This window comes from Erinaceus europaeus, chromosome 3 (genome assembly GCF_950295315.1).
Source record: "Erinaceus europaeus chromosome 3, mEriEur2.1, whole genome shotgun sequence".
Classification (NCBI taxonomy): Eukaryota; Metazoa; Chordata; class Mammalia; order Eulipotyphla; family Erinaceidae; genus Erinaceus; species Erinaceus europaeus.
The window spans coordinates 165,958,664-165,976,032 of record NC_080164.1 but is presented as its reverse complement, the minus strand read 5'-3'; the positions used below and the strand labels follow the sequence as shown (position 1 = coordinate 165,976,032).

Below are 17,369 nucleotides of genomic sequence, written 5' to 3'. Positions count from 1 at the left end.
AGAGAAAACAAAATCCCTGATACTTATGGCAAAACCCAGCAATACCAATATGAAAAGATATAAAACTAAACCTCTCCCATTTGTAATGGGGTCAGTGTGTAGTTCTCAAATTCCAGGGTGTAAGGAATAAAGTTTTATAATTCTGTGATTTAAAAAAAAAAAAAAACTTCCAAGAGTCAAAGGCAATAAAAAAAAGCATTGGAGCTAGGCAGTGGCACACCTGGTAGTGTATACACATTACCTTGTGTGAGGATCTGGGTTCAAGACTCTGGTCCCCATCTGTAGGGGGAGGCTTCAGGAGTAGTAAAGTAGCACTTCAAGTGTCTCTTTCTCCTTCTCCATATTTTCCCTGTCTCTATAAGGAAAAAAAAGAAAAAATGGCCACTGGGAGTAAGAACACCTGTGGCAAAACTCAATCAATTAATCAATCAACCAGTTTCCAAAGCTCCTAGTGGAAAGTGATTTGTCAAATACAAAGGTTATTCAACAAGACTATAAGCTGATCTTAACAGAAACCACCAAAGCCAAAAGTTAGTGAGATTATATATTCAAAGTGCTGAAATAAACAATGATAACTCTTGTTTTTTTTAAAGCAATATTCCTTGAGTTGGATATGAGGTCCAGGAGAAAAGTCAGTGGTGGCAAGTGAGGTAGGGGAACTCCAGAGAAATCCTAGGTTATTGTGAGATCTTGAATCTCCCAAGAACAGAGCAAAGGGTGGATTTGCCCCAACACAAAGGAGGGGGTACCATTGATACTGAAGATTTTGAAATAACAAATAAATCTGTCTACCAAATAAATTCCTTGAGTAGTTAGGTTGATGATGGAAGAGACAACAGACTCAGATGAAGAGAGCTGGACACCTGGAGCTCCCTAACCCCCAACCTCACTGTCTTCTTTTTATATGACGTCAGGCGTGGAATGTCAACCCTTCAGCCTCATTACTGGGGTGAACCCTTTCCTTTCTCATAGGATTCTCTAATTCCATTTTGGGTGGTTCATTTCCTAACAAATTCCAAAAACCTAGATATAGACCACGTCCCATGAGATAGAGCAGATGTACACATGTACCCATAAATTAGGGCAAAATATATACCTGAAAGCAAAAGTGCACAATAGTCTACAGTGAGCCAATATATGCAGCAAGCAAGTAGAAAGATCTAAAAAGACACTGCAAAGTTCCTAATGAAATAGTGTCTACTTAGATACCCTCCTCACCTACTTCCTATTACACTTCCCTTCTTCTAGCGTTTGCCCTTCTTCTGTAGCCAGTCAACAGCATCAGGTTGAGCCTGATGTAAAGTTTCGAGACCTCCTTTGAATCTGGAGAGGTGGCAGTCGTTGACTATGTGGGTCATAGTCTGTCTGGAGCCGCAGGGGCAGTTCGGGTCGTCTCTGGCTCCCCAGCGATGGAACATAGCGGCGCACCGGCCATGGCCTGTTCGATAGCGATTGAGGAGGGCCCAATCATAACGTGCTAGGTCAAAGCCGGGTTGACACTTGCAGGGGTCTGTGATGAGGTGTTTGTTCTTTACCTCAGCTGACTGCCAGCTCTGTTTCCAAGAGACTGGAACAGAGAAGTTCAGTGTAGGCTTAGGGGACCGGATTGGGTGACGAGACGTCAAGCTTGAACAGGGTGGGCGAAGATATCTGCGTATATTGGCAGGTCTGGTCGAGCGTAGACGTGGGAAATGAACTTAGATGATGCCGCATCCCGACGAATATCTGGCGGAGCCATGTTGCTAAGAACTGGCAGCCATGGAACTGGGGTGGAACGGATGGTTCCAGAAATGATCCTCATGGAGGAATATAATTTGGAATCGAGCAAGTGGACATGGGGGCTACGGAACCATACTGGGGCACAGTATTCTGCAGTGGAATAGCATAATGCCAGAAATGATGATCGTAGTGTGGAAGCGCTCGCGCCCCATGAGGAGCTGGCCAGTCTTGCAATGATGTTATTCCTCGCGCCCACCTTTCCTGCAGTTTTTATGAGATGTTTGTGAAATGACAGAGTGCGATCGAGAGTAACGCCAAGATAGACTGGCTGGGCTTCATGCCGGATTCTCGTATCGCCAAGCTGCACATTAAGCCCACGCGAGGCCGAGGCATGGTGTAGATGGAAAACAGATGATACCATTTTAGCAGTGCTAGGAATTAGTCGCCATTTTTTACAGTAATCAGATATCAGAGACATGTCTTTCGTGAGTGTTTCCTCGAGGATGTCGAACTTCCCTGATTCACTCCAAAGCTGACCTTATCAAAGTAAGAACTGCAAAAGCTGAATAAGGACAAGAGACTGGCATACTTTAACAATGACTCTTTAGTCACTATAAGGCCACCCCATCAGCTGGGGCTCTATTTGGGGAGTCCTGGGATTCCCAAGCAGATGTAAAGAAACACTTTTTTTGGATGTGATTCTGTATTCATTTTTGCCCATGAAATCAAGGGATGCATCTTTGTTGCCAGCATCACTCACTGTTATTTTCCAACAGGCGAAATCCCATCTATCTGATGAATTGTGTTTTTTCTGCCCACCTCTGGCATACATAGTTCAAGCCTTTTGGTCTCCTCACATTTGTTTAGCACAAGTTTCACTAATTTCTTAAAAAAAAAATTCCAGTGTCAAAAATGGAGTTATGATTTTCTCTGTGAAAAATATTTACTCATATTATGTGCAGAAACTTTCCTTCTGCTCAAACAGAAGATGTCCCTTATTCCATGGAAATAAATTGAGTAGTTTGACGATATTATTTTTGGGGTTCCCGTACTTAATGGCACCAAAACAAGATACACAAGGAACTTATTGTCTGAAGTACATAAAACATATAGAAGAATTGTTGTGCAGTAAAGGACAGATGTTAGTACTTACTCTTTCTGTTGTGTCAAATCCTCAGTCATGTGTATGACTTGTCTAGTAGTACTGTGATGTTAGAGTATGCCATGGCATAGATGGTTCACTACCAACAAATGAGAGTTTAAGAAAGGCCCAGATGCTATGAGATATTATTTATTAATGTACCCCCTTAGTCAAATTAGTGAGTGTTCTGTTATAGACATTATGCTAGGTGTTGCATAAGATGTTTCTTAAGCTCATGTTTTAATGGAAAATAAAGAGGAAAACAAAACTGTAATTGTAATATAATTTTGATAAATGCTCTCATTGATATCTATGTATTTTTTCATCAAAGCAATTGAAGGGGACATAAATTCAGACATAGTACAATTTGGTTTTAACTTTGGAATAGAAATGTTATAAGAAATGTCTGGTTCTCAGAGGCAAGAAATTGATAGGAGAATGGGAGCAAGACAAGAGTAAACCTGAACCACAGGTTTTCTGTGGTAGGTGAGGGGAGTTCAACTTAACATGTTAGTGAAAAGCTAAGATGCAGGGCAGTGTCTGTGAATAGAAAGAAGAGAATATGTGTGGGAAAAAATGTCAAAACCATGATCTTTCATTATGTTCACTTCCTCTTGAATGACTTTCCCCTCCTTTGCCCTTCTCCCACTTGGTTAAACTAAGACTCAGGAGACTAAACAAGTCTTAACTTAGGAGGATAATTCTCCACTAGCTCTGTGCAGTTTTGAACATGGATGGAGAAAACATGCAACTTTTATGACGAGTTTCACTGTACATTGCTGATCAACTGACTGGTCTCATGACTTCTTAGTTCTGCCCTTCAGTTCTACTTCCTCTCCCTCATGGAGTTGTTCATCCAAATTCTTTCCCTTTCTTTTCCTTATTTTGCCTCCAAGGTTATCGCTGGGGCTCTGTACTGGCACTACAAATCCAGTGCTCCTGGAAGCCATTTTTTCTTTTCTTTTCTCTCTCTCTCTCTCTCTCTCTCTTTTGACAGGACAGAGCGAAATTAAGAGATAAGGGGGACATAAAGACTCTTGCAGGCCTGCTTCACTACTTGTGAAGCATTCTCCTCCTACAAATGAGGAGCTGGGGCTCAAACCAGGATCCTTGCGTGGGTTCTTGCGCTTGGTGCTGTGTGTCCTACCGCCCCCACCCCACCCCCATATCTCCCTTTCAGACTTCCATCTCTTCTCTGTCAGTTGATGACTCTGAGACTTGGTTCTGAAAAAGGAAAACATGAAGTTCTGGGAAACTCACTTACTCCCATAACCACATATATTCAGATTGTACCTCTCTGCCTGTGTTCTCTCCTTTACCTTCCTGTCATTATGGATAAAATGACTTTGCTTTTATTTATAATAAAATCAGTCCTTATGTCTGGGTGCTAAAACTCATCTCGCATTAGTGATCCAGGTGAGTATACTTGTTGGGTTTTTTCTCTTCTCTTTGGTTGTTATTTATTTAACACACAAAACCAAATAGGAAGTCACATTTTTTGGTCCCATCAAAACTGATAGTTGCCACAGGTTAAAAGTGAGTTAAAACCATCTATCATGAGTAAAAACAAGTCTATAAATTTCTTGCTTTGGGGGAAAAAATAGCTATTCATCGCTATCCATTCAAGGAACTTGTCCCATATTTTGGCAATACTCTACTGTTCATTCTAACAGATGAAAGAAAAAATATCAGGGGCCAGGCAGTAGCACAGCAGGTTAAGTGCACATGGTGCAAAACGCAAGGACTGGAGTAAGGATCCCAGTTCGAGGCCCCGGCTCCCCACCTGCAGGGGCTTCACAGGTAGCGAAGCAAGTCTGCGGGTGTCTATCTTTCTCTCCCTCTCTCTGTCTTCCCCTCCTCTCTCCATGTTCTATCCAACAACAACGACAACAATAATAATAAACAACAATGGCAACCAAAGGGGGGAAAAATAGCTTCTAGGAGCAGTGGATTCATAGAGCAGGCACTGAACCCCAGCCAATAACCCTGGAGGCAAAAAAAAAAAAAAAAAAAAAAAACCACTTAGTGTTTAACGTAAGGTACATTTCCAAAAGAAAAATACTAGTTAAGCTTTAATAAATTTAGGGGCTGAAGGGTGGCACACCTGGTTGAGCACACATATTACAGTGCTCAAGGTTCAAGCCCCCAGATCCCACCTGTAGGGGGAAAGCTTCAAGAGTGGTGAAGCAGTGCTGCAGTTGTCTCTGTCTCTCTCCCTCTCTATCTCCATTCCTCTCAATTTCTGGCTGTCTCTATCAAATAACTAAAGATAAATAAATAAATAAATAAATTGTATTTATCTTGGTTAAAGTAGTCATGCTTACAGTGTAAGAGCATAAAGTAATCTCAGAATTGAGAGCAATTTTTACAACAGAACAATTTTTTTCCTCTTCTTGGAAATGACACTAATTAACAGCTGTGGAGGGAAAACCATTAGTTGTTTCAAGCTTTCAAAAAAAAAAAAGAATCAGTTGTTGTACAGTGAATAATTTACAGAGGTCAGTGTTCTAAGAAAGAAGTCTAAAGAAATATATTACCTATAAGTTGGTTAAGTCTAGAATTTTCACGGTTTTAAATGTATTCTACATAGGGAATTAATTGGAAAATATTGACATACAAATAAGTTAATAGTATTCCTTTCTGCTTCTAGCTCAAAAAAAAGAAAAAAGAAACTATACTTATGCGATGACAACAACTATCTTACAAATCATTTTTTCCCCCAGTAATGTGAATTGAATTTCTTTTTTTTTCCTCCAGGGTTATTCGCTGGAGCTCAGTACCTGCACCATGAATCCACTGCTCCTAAAGGCCATTTTTTTTCCTTTTTGTTGCCCTTGTTGTTTATTGTTGTTATTATTGTTGTTGTTCTTGCTGTTGTTGTATAGGATAGGACAGATAAATCAAGAAAAAAGGGGAAGACAGAGAGGGGAGAGAAAGATGAAACCTGCAGACCTGACCTGCTTCACCACCTGTGAAGCAACCCACCACCCACCCTTGCAGGTGGGGAGCCAGGGGCTTGAACCTTAAGCCAGTCCTTGCGCTTTGCACCATGTGCACTTAACCTGTTATGCTACCGCCCAGCTCTGCAGTGAACTGGATTTTTTAAGTACATTTTCCTTGTCTAGAGCTACAGCTCTGCCTGTTAGAGCACTAATTCACATGCTCCAAGTTCTATCCTCACTCCATCTTCTGCAAGAGCCAAGCAGTTTTCTGGTCCCCTCTCTTTCCTCAATAATTTCCTCTCATAGTAAAAATAAATAAATTTAGGAAAAGATAATCTATTTATTTCTCCATAATTTGTGATGGGAAGACAAAGTGCCTAAGTAATAAACTAAATGTGAGACAAGTCTTTGTTTTTCAGTCGATTTTTTCCGCTAGTATTCTCTAATTGCAAGTGAGCTTATTGACACTATTTTTATCATTTATTTATGGTTTATTAGTGTTTGCAAGGTGCCAGGTTCTGTACTTAGTCACTTCATGTACTTTGTAATTAATTCTCACAGCAGCCTAGAAAGTAGCTTCATTCTTATTTTGCAGATGAACGAAATAATCAGTAAGTAATCAAAGTTTTACTTTCTAGCTAATTTGATTAAAGTTGCTATTTTCATATAATCACAGCACTCTCTAGAAGTCTTCCTATTGAACTGTCACTTCCTTACAGACCCAACATCGAAATCTTAAATGGTTAAACAACTCAGATGAGAATAGGATCTGCCAGCTCTTTGCTTGATTCCAGCAGTGCGTATAGCACATAATGTCTGCCATACTACCTTATCATGTAGGCCTTATCACATTACAGTCACCAACATCTCTCTAGAGCAGTCTCAGACATCTTGTCCTCTCTAGGACAGCAGGAACTCCAGGGCATTTACTTAAGCACAGGACTTCCTCCTGACATGGCCGTGCTCCTATCTCTTACAAAGAGAAAGTTAATACAAACATGTCTTTAGAAATTGTTTTCCATCTAGGTAATGGCAGAAGGACATTTTTTTTAGTATACTTTCCTTTTGCATTGTTTTCCTTTGTCTTAGCTTGTTCGTAGTAGTTATACTGCTTTATTAGTTGTAACCGTTGCATTGGGTTATTATTGCTGTTGTAAGAAATTATCACATATTTCGACTTAAAAATAGAGAGGGGGGGTTGGGGAGATAGCATAATGGTTATGCAAAAGATTTTCATGCCTGGTGCTTTGAGGTCCCAGATTCGATCTCCAACACCTCCACAAGCCAGAGCTAAGCAGTGCTTGGTGTCTCTCTCTCTGTCTCTGTCTCTCTCTCTCTGTGTATTTTTGCTTTATATCTCTTTTTCACTAAATAAATCTCACACACACATATAGAGAGAGATTATAAGTTCACAATTCTGAAGATCAGAAGTCTGAGATGGCTTTCACTGGGCTAAAATCAAGATGTTGTCAAGGCTAGTTGGGAAATACCAGTGGAAAATTCCTTTCCTTGCCTTTTCCAGCTTTTAGAGTATACCTGCATTCCTTGCCTTGTGGCTTTTTCAAGAGCATCTTCCAGTCTCTCTGATTCTGATATTGCTTCCTTTCTCTTTAATTTATGGTATTCCATTTGATTACATTAAGCCTGGTGAGATACCCTAAGATAAATAATGTCATCTGAAGCGCTTCAATTTAATCACACTGCAAGTTCCTTTTGTTGTGTAAGATAGCATGCCTGCAAATTCTGGGGGTTGGGATGTAAATGTCATTGGGAGGCCATTCTGTTTACCATGGTAAGTAAGAGATTTCCTGGTTCAGTGACCAGTACATTTTATCAATGTAGAGCTTCTTTTTAAAATTTTATTTATATAAAGGAAACACTGACAAAAACCGTAGGATAAGAGGGGTACAACTCCACACAGTTTCCACCACCAGAACTCCGTATCCGATCCCATCCCACCCCACGATAGCTTTCCTATTCTTTATCCCTCTGGGAGCATGGACCCAAGATCATTGTGGGATGCAGAAGGTGGAAGGTCTGGCTTCTATAATTGCTTCCCCTCTGAACATGGGCATTGACAGATCGATCCATACTCCTAGCCTGCTTCTCTCTTTCCCTAGTGGGGTGGGCTTCTGGGGAATCGGAGCTCCAGGACACATTGGTGTGGGGTTGTCTGTCCAGGGAAGTCCTGTTGGCATCATGCTAGCATCTGGAACCTGGTGGCTGAAAAGAGTTAACAGGAGTCGGGTGGTAGGCAGTGGGTGAAAAGCACATGGTGCAAAGTACAAGGACCTGCTTGAGGATCCTGGTTTGAGCTCCCAGCTCCCCACCTGCAGGGGAGTCGCTTCAAAGGTGGTGAAGCATGTCTGCAGGTATCTGTCTTTCTCTCCTCCTCTCTCCATTTCTCTCTGTCCTATCTAAAAATAGTAATAATAATAAAAAGAGAGTTAACGTATAAAGCCAAACAAATTGTTGACTAACCATGAACCTAAAGGCTGGAATAGTACAGATGAAGAGTTGGGGGGGAGGGTCTTTCATTTTGTACATAGCTAGTAGGCCTATTTTAATTCTATTCCAAAGGGCCTGTGGCTATACTAGTTTTTTTGTTTTTTTTTTAACCCTGAGCCTGAAATCTGATATGCAGGTGGATTCTAGTTATTGTCTGGGGAGATGATGTCATGGCTGGAAAAAGGACCAGAAAGCTGGATCAGGAAAGAGAGTAGCTCCCAAATATGGGAACAGTATATAAATATTGTTGACTGTAAACCCCATCAATTTGATCTGATCTGGGGTCCATATTCAGCTTAAAAGCCTATGCGACCTCTGCATCCCTGTAGAACTGAGCTCACATTCTGTGGTCTTGAGTAAGAATGTTCCAAGCTGCCCCAATTTCAGGACCCATCTTCCTCTGGTGGAGCATAGAGTATGTTGACCAGCCTCCCTTCAGAGGATGGAACATTCTCTATCTTTGTTGATCCAAGTTGAGGGCAAGTATGGGGGCCCACAAAGGGGTCTGTTGTGTTGTTCCTGACATGGGGAGAGGGATTTATTCAAGGTCTAGGCCCATCATGTCTGTTTGGGAATTTCAGGACTCCCTGAATAGGGCCCCAGCTGATGGGGTGGCCTGATAGTGACTAAAAAGTCATTGTTAAAGGATGCTAGAGTCTCTTGCCTTATTCATCTTTTGCAGTTCTTGCTTTGATAAGGTTAGATTTGGAGTGAGTGAGGGAAGTGTAATAGGATGTAGGTGAGTAGGGTATCTAAGTCTAAGTAGACACTATTTCACTAGGAACTTTATACTGAATCACTGTAGACTACTGTGTACTTCTGCTTTCAGGTATATATTTTGCCCTAATTTATGGATACATGTGAACATATGCTCTGTCTCATGGGACCTGGTCTATAACTAGGTTTGGGGACTTCGTTAGGAAGTGAACCATCTGGAATGGAATTAGAGAATCCTATGAAAGGAAAGGTCTCACCTGAATAGTGAGGCTGAAGTGTTGACATTCCATGCCTGATGTCTCTGGACAGTCTGAAGTGAAGCATGCTGAGTTGGTACTCATTGCATTGATTAGGTTGGCATCAGCGGATACAATATTATTTGGTATGAATTGAGAGACGCATGCAGGAAAGTGAGCCTCACCCTAGAGGTTCTAGGACTGGGGGGAAATACAGACTCTACTGAGGAAGCGGGAGGTTCCTACTAAGAAGACAATAGGTAGTTATTGCTATGATCACATTATTTGGCAATTGGATTAACTTTGAAAAATCCGTTTGTTAGGATTTGCTGTATCATGCACAACATCACCATAATTTATGTCCTTCAGCATTATTTGTATATAGCTGTGCCACCAGTTGCTTCTGTTCTCCCTGGTCTAAGCTTTTAAGAGAGTCAACATGTCAAAGACTCAGCCGATGGTCTGTGCATTAAAAGGTTTGAGACATTCAATCAATTTTTCTCCTCTCATATTAATTAAGTAGTGATTTATATGACTACAAATTAATAGGAGTGTACACAAACACCATTCCCACCACCAAAAGACTGTGTCCCATCCCATCCTCCCCCACCCCTCTGCCCCGTGAAGCCGAATATCCATCCTCACCCTCAACCCAGGGTTTTTACTTTGGTGCCCTGATGTAGAACTTTTAAAGTATGAAGATTTTATTAAAATATTGGCAAAAATTCATCAAATTTACAGATCTGAAAATTAAAATAATACAATTATGATCATTTCACAGTATGAACAAGTCATTATGTATACCTGAAATGAACATGTTTTATGTTTATTATATCTGATTGTGTACATGTTTTAATTATGCCAGTGATGCCTTAAACATATTTGGCTCTACATTTAATAACATAGTTAAATTGTAATATAAAAACATACAATTTACTGTATTTTCTATTTTTTAAGTGTATAGTTTGTCATTATTTTCACATTTTTCTCTTTACTGGGCACCAGAAACAAATCCAACATGTTGGGAACCTAAAACCTATACAACTTTAAGAGTTCTTTTTTGGAAAAGAATATGATACTACAAATAATAACTAAGTAAGAGCATGTATAGTCATTTAGAGTAAGAAGGGGAATCGTAGGAGGATTATTAGCAAGTTAGAAAGTCAGGTCCCTTTTAAAGCTCTGAGACCTTACTAGGTAGTTTACTGGAAATGCGTACATAGAAACCTGACTTCCCCCTTCTTAGCTGAACTCAATACATTTATTATTTTTAAAATTTTTTAAAAATATTTATTTATTTTCCCTTTTTGTTGCCCTTGTTCTTCATTATTGTTGTAGTTATTGTTGTTGTTGATGTCGTCGTTGTTAGATAGCACAGAGAGAAATCTAGAGAGGAGGGGAAGACAGAAAGGCAGGAGAGAAAGATAGACACCTGCACACTTGCTTCACTGCCTGTGAAGCGACTCCCCTGCAGGTGGGGAGCCGGTGGCTTGAACCAGGATCTTTATGCCGGTCCTTGTGCTTTGCGCCATGTGCGCTTAACCTGCTGCGCTACCACCCGACTCCCAATACATTTAATTTTATCTAGCTTTTTCTACTGGTTTAGTAATGGTTTACAAGAAAAAATATAAGGAGAGAGAGAGAGAGAGAATGTGAAAGAAACAGACCAGATCACTGCAGCTTCCTTCTAAGCAGTGAGGGCTGGGCTTGAACCTGGTATGCACAGATGACAAAGCAGTGTGCTACCTAAGTGAGCTGACTCTATCATCTGTATTTTACACACTAACAAAATCTTGAGTAGTAGGCTTCACCTTCTTGTTTACTAAGCATAATCATACCGAATTCCATCCACTTTTGTCCTGAAGGTCAATGACAGTATCATCTGATTGCAGAGTACCATTTCATTGGTAGATATATCTGTATAGATACACATATCCCATAACTTCTTTATCCAGTCATCTGTTGACGAGCATATAGGTTGGCTTCCACTTCTTGACGTTCACAGTGCAGCTATGAATATAGCGGTGCATATGTTCCTTTCAGTTTGTGGTTTCATGTCCTCTGGCTATATGCTTAAGAGTGGTATTGCTGGATGGTGAATTCTTTCCACTTTTATTTAAGGACTTGCGTACCATTTTCCATAGGGGCTGACCCACTTTGCATTCCCACCCACTATGTACCTGAGTTCATTTTTCTCCCCACTAACACCTGTCATTTCCTGTTTTATTGATGTAGGCTATTTCACATGTGTGAAGTGGAATCTCAGTATAGTTGTAATTTCTCCAGGAGCATCTGTCTTGTGAGTTTTGGTTTAATCTATTGACAACTTTCAAGTTCATAAGGTATCTCAAACCACCTATTCAAACCCTACACAGATATTTTACAGATACCTCAGACTTAGCATATTGGAAACTGAACCTCTGGTCCCACTTACTCTTCTCTGTCTCAGCTGTTGGTAACTCCACCTTCCCACCTATTCAGATCAGAAATTCTACTTGGCACTGCACTTGATTCCTAGCTTTCACACCCACTTAATCTGTTAATAAATTCTGTTGGTTTTGCCTCTGCATTATACAGACTTCTACCACTTTTCCCCACTTCCACTACATTTTAGGATGGGTCCCCAGGGAAGCAAACATGGAGATGAGCATGGCAAAGGTGTGTTAGGAAATGCTCCTAGGGTCAAAAATTACAGAAGGACAGTGAATGAACCAGGATCGAGCAGGAGAAGTCTAGCTACAGTCCAGCTTTAATGGAACCTCGCCAGAGTCCTGAAGATGAAATAAATAGGACAAGCTGTTCAGACTGGTTCCCTGTGCTGTAATTGTCACTGGATGCAAAACACCACAGAAAAGGAGCATGATCTTTAGCAAAACTGCTCTCTGCAATAGAGGCTTTCCGTAAAGGCACTGACAGCAAAGGGTAACTGAGGGCTATCTATTCAGCATGAGCAGCAACTGGAAGAAGTCCTGCTTTTCCTGAAAGCAGGGTGACAACACCCATTACCTTCTTAGTTCTAGTCATTACCAAGGCTCTCGCTGCTTCTGCCCCCCCCCCACACACACACACGCTCTTTATCCCCTGGCCAGATTTTTCACAATAAAAGAAGTAATTCTCTTAAAATGTTGGATCATGCCAGTTCTCTGCTGAAAATCTTGCAAGGACTTTCCATTTTGTTCACCACCACCCCCCACTCCCCGCCCAAATTCAGTTTCCTTACAATATCCTGCAAGGCCTTGCATGAGTTTTCCTTCCCATATCTCTCTGACATGTCTCATCCCACCCATCTGCTGTGATCACACTAATATAATTACTCCCCTTTCAGCACATCAGACACACTCCTCTCTCAGCACTTTTGCAATTGTCAGCCCCTCTGCATGGAATAATACTCTTTCCTCAGATAGCCCTATTTTAATTTTAATGGCTTTGTTCAAATCTTTGATCAGGTGTTACTTTTTCAGTGACATTTGGCCCTACCAGCCTTTTGAAAATTGCAGCTGCCATTTCCCATTTCCCCTTTGCTTTCTTCCCATAGCTCTTACCCGCTAATATGTTACATAAGGTAGTTACCTCCTATTATGTTGCTATTTCACTACCCTCCATCATGACTAAGCTTCGAAAGGGGGATTTGTTTGTTGTATCTCATGCACTGTGGACCTAGCGCAGTGCCTGGTGCATGGTGGAAACAGAAGGAAAGAGGTGGCGATCTGCTTTAGGAAAGAAGCCCGTCTGGATTCTGAAACAGCTCCCCCAGGAGAGCACATACTTCAGCAGGTTCAAGGACCTGTATTTGAACCCCCAGCACCACACAGGAACGACATGCACAGGGGACACTTGACAGCTGTAGATCAATGCTGTCGTGTCTCTCCTCTCTCCCTCTCTGTCTCTGCTGTTGAAAGGCAAAAAGTTTTTTAAAAAAAAGGATGGGAGAAGGAAAGAAAGAAATAAATCTGAGGCTGGAGCACAGGGGGACAGAAATAATCAAGACGTGTAGCAGCGGGCTAAACTAGTGCCAACCAGTCTCACGTTTTATAGGGTCAGGTAGACTAGAGAATTTAGAAAGGCATTATTAAGAAAATGCCCGGGGATGTTCTGGAAATGGAAATAAACAAGATTTCAAGTTGAATTAATGTGACAGTCTTGAGGCACATACATTTAAACAAAACAAAACAAAAACCCCATTAACTGTGTTAGGGGTTAGGGGCCAGAGAGATTGTTCCCTGGGCGGCTGTCCCATACACGGCCCAGGTCTGACCCAAGCCCAACATGAGTGATGCTGCGGCACAGAGGAAGTCTGCTACTATCGTGTCTCTCCTTCTCTTTGTCTCTCCCTCTGTCTCTGAAAAAATAGCAGCCCAGAGTAATGAGGATCAGCTCTGTAAAAACAAACAGAATTGTATATATATGCATCTCTCCCAGAATATAGCATGAAGTCAAACATAGTTAATACTAGTCATGATTGCAGTTAATACTAGTCATGATACATCTTTAAAATACATTTTAAAGATGTATTTATTTTTTTTAAATTTTATACATGAGAGGAAGAGGGAGAAACCAGAGCAGCACACCAGCATATACAGTGCCAGGGATCAAACTCAAAACCTGATACCTCTGTAGTCCCAGGCTACACAGTTAACATTTTAATAATGCCATGTGGTAGGTACTGTTTGAAATACTTTGCATATGTTAATTAATCCCCAGTAGACTAGACATAGAGTCCACATGAGGAAACTGGCATATCAAGAAGTCTAATAACTGTCCCAGTGTCACACAGCAAGTAACTGATCGGGCTGGAATTTGAACTCCAGCAGACTAGGTTCGAAGTAAAGTCCAAATGACTTCATGATTTTACCACAAAATGAGTCCATCCAAATAATGGTTTGGATGTCCTGTTTTAGTCAGGGTAGCTAGACTATACTGGTTGACACAAAAATTCAGTTTTTCTGTGACTTAACACAGAAAAGGTTATTTCTTGCTCCTGGTCTTGTCTCTCCTAGGTAGGACTGGGACCCACTCTGTCTTATCAGTCAGTCTTAGATAATAGTCACTTCACCAGCCTGGGTACTGGGACAGATTGATGCTTTCCCTGTAGAGAGAAACAACTTGATTGAATGTGCTGGCTCTCAAAGCTTCTATCTAGAAACTTTCTTTTTAATTTTTTTATTTATTTTCAGGAGCTATACAGAGAGAAAGAGAGACCAGAGAGAAAGAGAGACCAGAGAGAAAGACCGGAGAGAAAGAGAGACCAGAGAGAAAGAGAGACCAGAGAGAAAGAGAGACCAGAGAGAAAGAGAGACCAGAGTACTGTTTAGCTCTGGTTTACAGTGGGACCTGGGACCTCAGAGCCTCAGGCATGAGATTCTTTTGCGTGACCATTATGTTGTCTCCCCAACGCTTGGAAGCTTTCAACTTTTTGTTAAGTGCAAATCGCGTATCCACATCTAACACTAGAAAACAAAAGTTGGCATTTATTTAATCCCAAAGGGAAAGAAGTGGAGATATTTGACCATTTTATTTAAAACCAGAGTACTATTCAGCTCTGGTTTATGGTGCTGCTGGGAACTGAACCCAGCACTTTGGGTACCTCGAGCATGAAAGTCTTTCTGCATAACCACAATCATCTCTCACCAGCCCCCAGAACTGGAAATATTTGTTGAACACTAATGTCTTTCATTTTCATAATATATGTGAATAATTATATAATAATAAAATACTATATATATATAGTATTTTAAATGTGGGGAGTTTGTGGTAGAATGTATACTTTACATATATGAGACCCTAGTTCTGATCCATGGTGCATACATATGTGTCTATGTCTATATATATGCATATATGTTGGTATATATATATAGTGGCTTAGGGCTCTCAAAGAATGGAAGAAATTACTGGATAGATTCGAGTATATACAAAGTCTAAAGCATCTTCATATTACAAATGGGTTCTGTCAAATAATGTCAAAACATTATTTGACAGAACCTATTTGTAATATAATCCGATCAGAGGTTAGAATTATTTTTTATTTATTTATTTTTTATTTTTTTATTTAAGAAAGGAGACATTAACAAAACTGTGGGCTAGGAGGGGTACAACTCCACACAATTCCCACCATGCAATCTCCATATCCCATCCCCTCCCCGATAGCTTTCCCATTCTCTATCCCTCTGGGAGCATGGACCCAGGGTCATTGAGGGTTGCAGAAGGTGGAAGGTCTGGCTTCTGTAATTGCTTCCCCGCTGAACATGGACGTTGACTGGTCGGTCCATACTCCCAGTCTGCCTCTCTCTTTCCCTAGTAGGGTGGGACTCTGGGGAAGCGGAGCTCCAGGATGCATTGGTGAGGTCTGCAGTCCAGGGAAGCCTGGCCAGCATCCTGATGACATCTGGAACCTGGTGACTGAAAAGAGAGTTAACATACAAAGCCAAACAAATTGTTGAGCAATCATCGATCCAAAGCTTGGAATAGTGGAGAGGAAGTGTTGCGGGGGGGTGCTCACTGCAAACTCTAGTGTACTTCTGCTTTCAGGTATATATTTGCACTAGTTTATGAACATATGCTGTATCTCATGGAACCTGGTCTATATCTAGGTTTTGGAACTTTGTTAGGAAGTGAACCACCTGGGATGGAATTAGAGAATACTATGAAAGGAAAGGTCTCACCCAAGTAATGAAGCTGAAGGGTTGTCATTCCACACCTGAAGTCTCTGGACACAGTCTGAGCCGAAGCATGTTGAGGTGGAAATCGTTGCGTTGATTAGGTTTCGATCGGCAGATGCAATATTATTTGATATGAATTGGGAGAGGCATGCAGGAAAGTGGGCACTACCCTAAGGCTCCAGAACTGGGGGAAGTAGAGGCTCTATAGTGGAAATGTGAGGTTCCTGCTGTCTTAGGGTTCAAGAAGACAATGAATAGTTATTGTTATCATCACATTATTTGGTAATTGGGTTAACTTTGAAAAGTCCTTTTGTTAGGGTTTGCTGTATAGTACCCAGTATCTTGTGTATAGCTGTGCCACCGGTTGCTTCTGATCTATGTGGTCTAGGCTTTTGAGAGAGTCCGCATATCAAAAACACAGCCTATATATTAAAAAGACTCAATCTGTGTTTTAAAAACTTCGAGACATACAATCAATTTCCCCCCCTCATATTAATTAACTAGTGATTTATATGACTACACTTTAATAGGAGTGTACATAAACACCATTCCCACCACCAAAAGACTGTGTCCCATCCCACCCCCTCACTCCCCCTACCCCCGCCGGCCCTCACCACAAGGTTTTTACTTTCAATTTAGTCAGATCCTGCTTTTAGTTTCCCTTTCTGATCTTATACAAAAGACAAATAATTTGGGGGTCAGGCAGTGGTGCACTCGGTTAAGCGCACATAGTACGAAGCTCAAGGATCTAGGTTCAAGCCCCAGGCTCCCCTCCTGTGGGAGGTGGGGGGGGCTGCCACTTTACAAGTGGTGAAGCAGGTCTACAGGTGTCTATCTTTATCTCTCACTCTCTATCTCCCCCGTCTCTCTCAGTTTCCCTCTGTCCTATCCAATAAAATTGGAAAAAAAAAAAAAAAAAAAAACGGGGGCTCTCCAGGAGCAGTAGATTCATAGTGCAGGCATGCACTGAGCCCAGCGATAACCCTGGAGGCAAAATAATAATAATATTATTATTATATAATTAAGCAGCAGTTGAAAAATGGCCAAAAAATTGTTTCTAAGATTTGGTGAGAACTATATTAATTGTCTCTGGGAGGGGAGCACAGAACCTTGGTAACTGTGGTGTGGAGCTATACTCTGTAATCTTATAAACCTTTAGTAAATCACTAATAAAAACCAGCTTTTAACCTTTAATTAACTGGGCTGCCATTTGTTCTCCCACGGTGAGATTTTATTTTCTTTTTACACAGAGGCAGTAAGGGAGGGAGGAAGGAGGAGAGAATGAAAGTCACCACAGCTCCAAAGCTCCCTTCAGTGAAGGAAAGCCAGGCTCAGACGGGAGTGGTGCCCATGGCAGAGCAGGATGCCATCTGTGTGAGCTGCTTTGCCAGCCCGCTGTGATCCGTTCTAAATATTTCCTTCCTTCCCACCCTGACTTGCTCTGAACTGC

General features: G+C 41.2%; 1 protein-coding gene across 4 annotated transcripts in view; it reads left to right on the top strand.

The window, feature by feature from the left end:
• Positions 1-17,369, top strand: part of TBC1D19 (TBC1 domain family member 19) — a 131,934-nt gene that overhangs the window by 74,605 nt on the left and 39,960 nt on the right. The window lies entirely within an intron of this gene.